The sequence below is a fragment of the Antechinus flavipes genome, chromosome 1, assembly GCF_016432865.1.
Source record: "Antechinus flavipes isolate AdamAnt ecotype Samford, QLD, Australia chromosome 1, AdamAnt_v2, whole genome shotgun sequence".
Classification (NCBI taxonomy): Eukaryota; Metazoa; Chordata; class Mammalia; order Dasyuromorphia; family Dasyuridae; genus Antechinus; species Antechinus flavipes.
The window spans coordinates 586,789,313-586,796,448 of NC_067398.1; positions in this window are offsets into that span (position 1 = coordinate 586,789,313).

The window sequence follows — 7,136 nt, forward strand, 5'->3', positions numbered from 1 at the left end:
AAAAAACTATTTTTCAACTTTTCTTCTATTTCCTCCCAATTCTTGTCCCAACCCCAACCTTGATTGTGATGTATGACTGGATTACTTTGGGTAGAATAAAGAGTTCAGACAAGATAACTAAGACTTCATTTTGACAAAGTTTGGGAGGGAAGACTGGGGCAGGAAAACATTCTACTCAGATGAATCTTCAGAAGTTGGATGAGAGAAAACATTGGATAATCTTTTAAGGTTTGTTCCAGTTCTTCAATGCTATGACTCTGCTATATAAAGTGGAGAATGTTGAATTGGTAAGTCCGAGGATCTGAGTTTAAATCCTACTTTGACTGCTTCCTAACTTTGACCTTCCCTAACTCAAATTAATTCCAGTGCTTTCCCTCTGTTAATTTTAGATAGATAGAGATATGTGTAGATAGATAGATAGATATACAACATATAAGTAAATGTATATATAGCATATACACATATTATATAAATGTGTATATAGAACCTAGCACAGTGCTTACCACGTAGTATATGTTTATTTATAAATGTTTATTGATTGATACAAGCTGTGTGATCTTGGTCAAATAACTTCCCTTCCTTGTAAAATGTGTGTGTTGGGAAGGTGCAGTGAAAAGAGAGGAAGGTTTGAATTAAATGACCTCTGAGGTTAACTGTATTCTGAGATCCTATGAATTGTAAATGGGGATTATAATGATCTATCTGCTTGGTGTGATTTTAGGGACAACAGGAATCCCAGCTATGGTAGACTGAGTGAATAAGAAATGATGACACCATCATGTGTATCAGCACCTTTCTTTATATAAGGATTTCCTGGTCTGGATTAATGGAAGTCCTCTGATCTGGAGCAAGATAGGATGGGAGACTGAGAAGATCTGTCTTCTCAGCAGAGCACATTCAGATTCTCAGTCAATGAGCTTGAGCTTCTGAAATGGGCAGAGGTTAAGTTCAGAGAGCAAGGAGTTAGCTAATTCAGGAAAATCAGAATAGATTTAATTCTATCCAACAAACATTTTTAAAGTGCCAGCCATGTGAACTGAGCCATGGTAGATGCTGAGGATACAAACATGAAAAAAGATCCATTATTTCTGCCCCCAGAGAGCTTATAGAAGTAAGAAAAGCACAGAGATAACTATATTATAAATTATAATATAAGAAAAACTAGTAATTTCTTTTATTTTGCCTCTATTTTCATGACCAAGGAATATAATAAAAAATAATAATAGCTAGCATTTATATAGTGCTTTAAGCTTTGCAAAGTGTTTTATATAAATTATTATTTATTTTATTTTATCCTTAAAACAACTCTGGAAGGTAGATCCTATAATTATCCTTATTTTACAGATGAGGAAACGGAGACAGATGGAAGTCAAGTGAACTGCTTAGGGCCAACAGTTAATAAATAGGTGAAGCTAGATTTGAATTCAGGACTTCCTGAGTCCAGTCCAGAACTTTATTTACTGCTCCAACTAGCTGCCTTGAGAATACAAAGTATAGGTAATAAAAAAGATAGATGAAGAATTGAAACCTGACATAAATGCAGAAATAGTAAGAAATTCCATATAAGAATTCCATAGAAATTATCTTCAATAAGTTCACCACCAGGTCCAAGTTATTCAAAGAAATAGCATCTGTGATTTCTGGGCAGAAGTGTGGTGACAAATTTTAACAACAAGCTTTGACTTGGAGAGAGGATTTTGGGCAGTATGTAGCTCTCCGAATTTCCCCCACAAACTGCAACTCAGGGCTAACACAGAACAGTAAAAATAAATAAGATTTTGGGCAGAAACACTGGTCCTCTGAGGTTTGGCCCAAGTGAAATGTAAACACTTCCAGGCTGGTTCCACTGAAACAGCCAGCAATGAGCACAGGGGCTAGCTGGCTTGAAAGGTATCCTCAAGCCCCAGGCCACAGGAACCTTTATCTCTCAGATTGTGTAGGGAGTCAGGAAGTGAGTGTGGGAAGGTTGAGGGAATCTCTGCAGCTATGGAATGGAAAGCCCAGCTGTGCCACGAAGACAAGACTCTGGAGGAGAAAGAACCAGCAACAATGGGGAAGAGACACTGTGGTCACTTACTAGAGGATGCAATTCTTAGTTTCAGGTTCCAGGCCAGAGGGGAGAACTGAAGGAGGACCTAAGGCATCATCTCCCATATCCCAATTACGCCAACAATATGAGCTACAAAATGAGCAAGACAGAGAAAGAACCCAACCTTAGAGAGTCATTGTAAGAATAGAGTAGATCAGGTTCATCTTTAGAGGACAATACTGAGGCAAATAAAAAAATAAAAAGCCTCTCCTGCCCCAAAGTATTATGGTTACTTGCACAAAAAGCATTCATAGAAGAACTAAAAAAAAATTAAAAATCAAATGGTAGAGATTGAGGAAAAAATTTTTTTTAATCTGAGAAAAACAAGATTATGAAAAGAAAGTCAACCAACTGGAAAAGGAGATGTAGAGGCTTAAGAAAAAAATAAATAAACAACTTCTTGAAGACTAGAATTGGGCAAGAGAAAGCCAACAAAGCAATGAGATCAAGAAATAATAAAATAAAATATAAAGAATGAAAAAAATAGGAGTCAATGTGAAACATCTCCTAAGAAAAACAACTGATTTGGAGAACAGATCAAGAAGAGAAAACATAAAAATAATCAGACTACCTTGAAAATCACAATTAAAAACTAATCTTGATACAATAATATAAGAAAAATTAAAGAGATTTGTCCTGAAGTCTTAGAATAAGATGGTAAAGTGGAAATTTTAAAAAATCCATCAGTCATCAGCTGAAAAAGATCTTACAAGGAAAAACTATAGGAATATTATAACCAAATTATGAAAACCCCAGGTCAAGGAGAAAATGTGACAAGCAACAAGGAAAAAAATTCAAATATAGTGGAGTAACAATTATCTCGTAGTTGTTGCATTAATAGATCACAGGTCTTGGAACACTATATATTGAAAAGTAAAAGAGCAGGGGTTGTGAACAAAAATATCATACCCAACAAAGTTAAGCATAATCCTGAATGAAAAATAGACATCCAATGATTTGCCAGACTTTCAGGATTTTATTGCAAAAAGATCTGAACTTAATAGAAAATTTGAAATAAAAAATCCAAGAAAAACCTAAAGTAAATCTCAAAAACTAATTACAAGGGACTCAATAAGGAGAACAAACTTTTTAATTTTTATAAATGGAGATGTAAACTGTATATCTAAGATTGCCATTAGTAATTGGGTAGTTTGAAAGAAAGGCTGAGGAGTATGATGTGATTCTAAAAAGGAAAACAGTATACAAAAAGGTAAAAATAGTAATTATCGTATACAATGTGTGATTTGAGAAGAAGAATTGACACACGGGAATTAGATGGGAGAGGAGGGCTAATAATTCTGGAATTCTACTCTCATTGGGAGGGAACAATATATACATTAATATACATAATAATACAAATATATATGAGTTTATGTATATATGGCATAAAAGTCTTCTAAAGAGAGGGTAAAGAGACAGGGAGGGGGAGATAATAAGGGAAGGCTTTTTAGAGAGAACCTTAGATTATATTTGGTTTAAAGGGAAAACACACATTTAGAAGAGAATAAAAGTCGTCTAAATTTATAAAGAAATAAAAGGTTGAGGGGATAGGATGGGAAATATAGATGGGTATGTAGATTAATGGGAATCGTATATAGAAGGAACAATATGTAAGGCTATTCAGATCTAAATTCAAATAGAAACAAGAGGATAAGGAGAGAGAGTAGTGGGGAGGATAAGTCTGGAAGCAAAAAGAGGGCAGTGGGTAGAAGTAAAGCAGAGGAGAAATCAGGAATAAGAAATAAGAGATACATATGGGACATAAAATAAAGATCAGGAGTAGAATTTATTATGTAAAAAACAGATAGTAATTATCTCAGACAAAGTTAAAACTAAAATAGATTCAATCAAAAGAAAAAATTTCACTATATGTGTAGTTTATTTTAGATGTAGTGTGATGAGATTTTTAGATAACTTAACACAATAACTAGACAGTATAAGATTGGAATATTGCTATGGTATAGAAATGAGTTGGTGGATTTGGAAAAAAAGTAGAAAGGCTTTGAAAGATAGAAAATGTTATCTATCTTCAGAGAAACAGGGCAGACAAGCATAGCACAGTTTTACATAGCTGCATATGAATATGCATATATATATGATTATAGTATCTATGTATATACATGTGCATATATGCATGTGCATGTATATATGTATGCATAAAGATTTCTGTGTGTACTTGTGTGTGTGTATGTATGTGTGTGTATGTGTGGTATCCAAGCATAATTATACCATTCTAGGAGGGGGGAAAAGAAGAGGGGGAAAAAAGCATAAAGTAAAAAGTATACAACAGAGAACAAAAGAAAACCTATGAGGAAGCAAAGAAAAAATGGACAGCTCTGAACACAATTTGTAGTATTTATTATATAGACTTTCGTGAAATGGAATTTTATTGCTTTATATTTTGAATCCTTTTTTCTGTTCTGCTGTGCACATGGAAATATATATTTTTTCTTTTCCTACTTTGTATTTAAAGTAAAAAAAAAAAAAGATAAAATAATAAACAGCTTCCAATGGGGAAAATGTACATATGGCACACTTTAAAAAATTTTAACTTGCATTATTGACATCTTCCCCATCATTTCTTTTTTGTATAATAGTTTTTTATTTTTCAAAATATATGCAAAGATAGTTATCAGCATTCACCTTTGCAAAAGGTTGTTCCATATTTTTCTCTCTTTTTCTCCCTTTCCCCCGCTTCCCTACACAAGTAATCCAATTTGGTTAAACATGTGCAATACTTCTAAACATTTTTGCATTTATAATGTGGCACAAGAAAAATCAGATCAAAAAGGGAAAAAAAGGAGAAGGAAAACAAAATGTAAGCAAACAACAACAACAAAAAAATGAAAATACTATGTTGTCATCCACACTCAGTCCTCACAATCCTTTCTCTGAGTGCAGTTGACTTTCTTCATCACATTGAAATTGCCCTGAATCACTTCACTGTTGAAAAGAGCCAAATCCATCCCAGTTGTTGCTGTATACAATGTTCTTTTTGAACTTTCTGAAATCATCCTGCTGATCATTTCTTATAGAAAAATAATGTTCCATAACATTCATATACCATAATTTATTCAGTCATTCTCCAAATGATGGGCATCTGTTCATTTTCCATTTCCCTGAAACTACAAAAAGAGCTACTACAAACATTTTTGCACATGTTTACCATCATTTTCTTGGGTCTAGTCAATCAACAAAACAACAGATCAAGCTTTTAGTGTTTGTCAATTTTGAAGTGTAAATGCTTACCCTAAAAATTGCAGACTCCAGAACATAATTATTTTCAGCCAGCAGCTATGATCTCTGAAAAATCCTTTAGTGTGAGAGTTATACCATAGAACTGAACACATGCAAATATTTTCCGTTGTTTAAAGGGTGAAGAAAGTGAATATTCAAACCAGTCAATGACAGCTTGATTTCAATCTCTGGAAAAATTGTAGAATGTATAAAAAAAATGGATCATTACAGTGCTTGTCCCTTGTTGGCACCTGTCTGGATTCTGAGATTTAGGAAGAGATGGGAACTCTGACCAGTGATTTCATTAATACAGGATATTTTGGGGCAAAGAAACTCCCTCAACCAACGTAGATGGCTGTTACTCTGCAACATATGGTTTTGGAGTTACTTAGAACATTGACAATCAAATAACTTGTCGAGAGTCACATCACAGAGCCAATATATGTTAGAGATAAGACTCAAACTAAGACCAGCACTCTATCCATTGTGCTATGTTTCTTGTCTAGGAACCATTCTTTGGGAAAGACACCAAAAAACCAAAACATATTGAACGGGATGGCAGCTAAGAGGATGAAAAGCTGAGACCACATAATATGAGATTGGGTTGAAGAAAGAAAGAGTTAAATTTTGGAGAAGAGAAAACTTGCCAAAAAAAGGATTGTCATGAGAAAATGGAATAAACCTTTTATACTTTTAGAAGACAGAATGAGAATCATTGAATTAAAATTGCAGAAATAGATTTTTAACTGCATGTAAGAAAAGAAAAAAATAACAATTTCTAATAACTTAACCTGTTCCAAAGTTGAATGGAATCTTTTGAGAGTTTATTCCCACCACTGGTAGAGGTCTAGAGGGTTGTTGGAATGACCATTTATTGCAAAGTATTATAAAGGGGTTTTCCCTTCATTTATAGGTTAGGCTTATACATTTGGGGCAGATGTATTGATTTTTCCTCAGATACTTACTAATGGTATGACTCTTCTTGCCTTATTTTCCTCATCTGTTAAATGAGCTGGAGAAGGAAAATAGCAAACCACTCCAGTATTTTTTCCAAGAAAACCTCAAACCAGGGGTGACAAAGAGTCAGACACAATTAATAATGACTGAAATTGGAGTATAGAATTATGATATAAACATCAACTCTGGTGATGAGGCTGACAGTGATGACAATGATGATCAATTTATGATTCTCAGTCTGTCAAAGACATACTGTGGCTAATAATAGAGATCTGTCCTTAAAGTCAGGAAGACTTGAGCACGAGTTCTACCATCTCTGATCCAGTCTGGCTGCATATTCCTGAGCAAGTCATTTAAACTTGTAGACCAGAGGCATCATATTCAAATAGAAACAGATTTCATATTGATTTAGAAAAATTAATGTTATTTGTGTCATTTTATATTTTAATTTATTTTGTTAAGTCTTTCTCAATTACATTTTAATCTGGTTTGGGTAGTACTAGGGAGTATTGTGGGCCTTTTGATGTCTCTACAAGGGCAATTCTCTAAGACCTAGCACATAGTAGGTACTTAATAAATGTTTATTGACTGAATGACTAATGCCAAGGAGGTGCCAACCTGCATGAGGAGAGAGAGTTCCCAACATAGAACTTCCTATCCCAATGAAATTATATATCTAATTTTTAAAAAAGTATAGCAGAATTCTAAATATAGCTAGACAGAATTTGAAGAAGACTGAGGCTATGGTATAAAGTTGAGGAAAGAGAGTAAGACCTCCGTCTGTATCAGATGCTAGTTGAAACATTTTCATGTTTAGAAAACTGTAATAAGATGGAAGAATGATGCAGGGTAA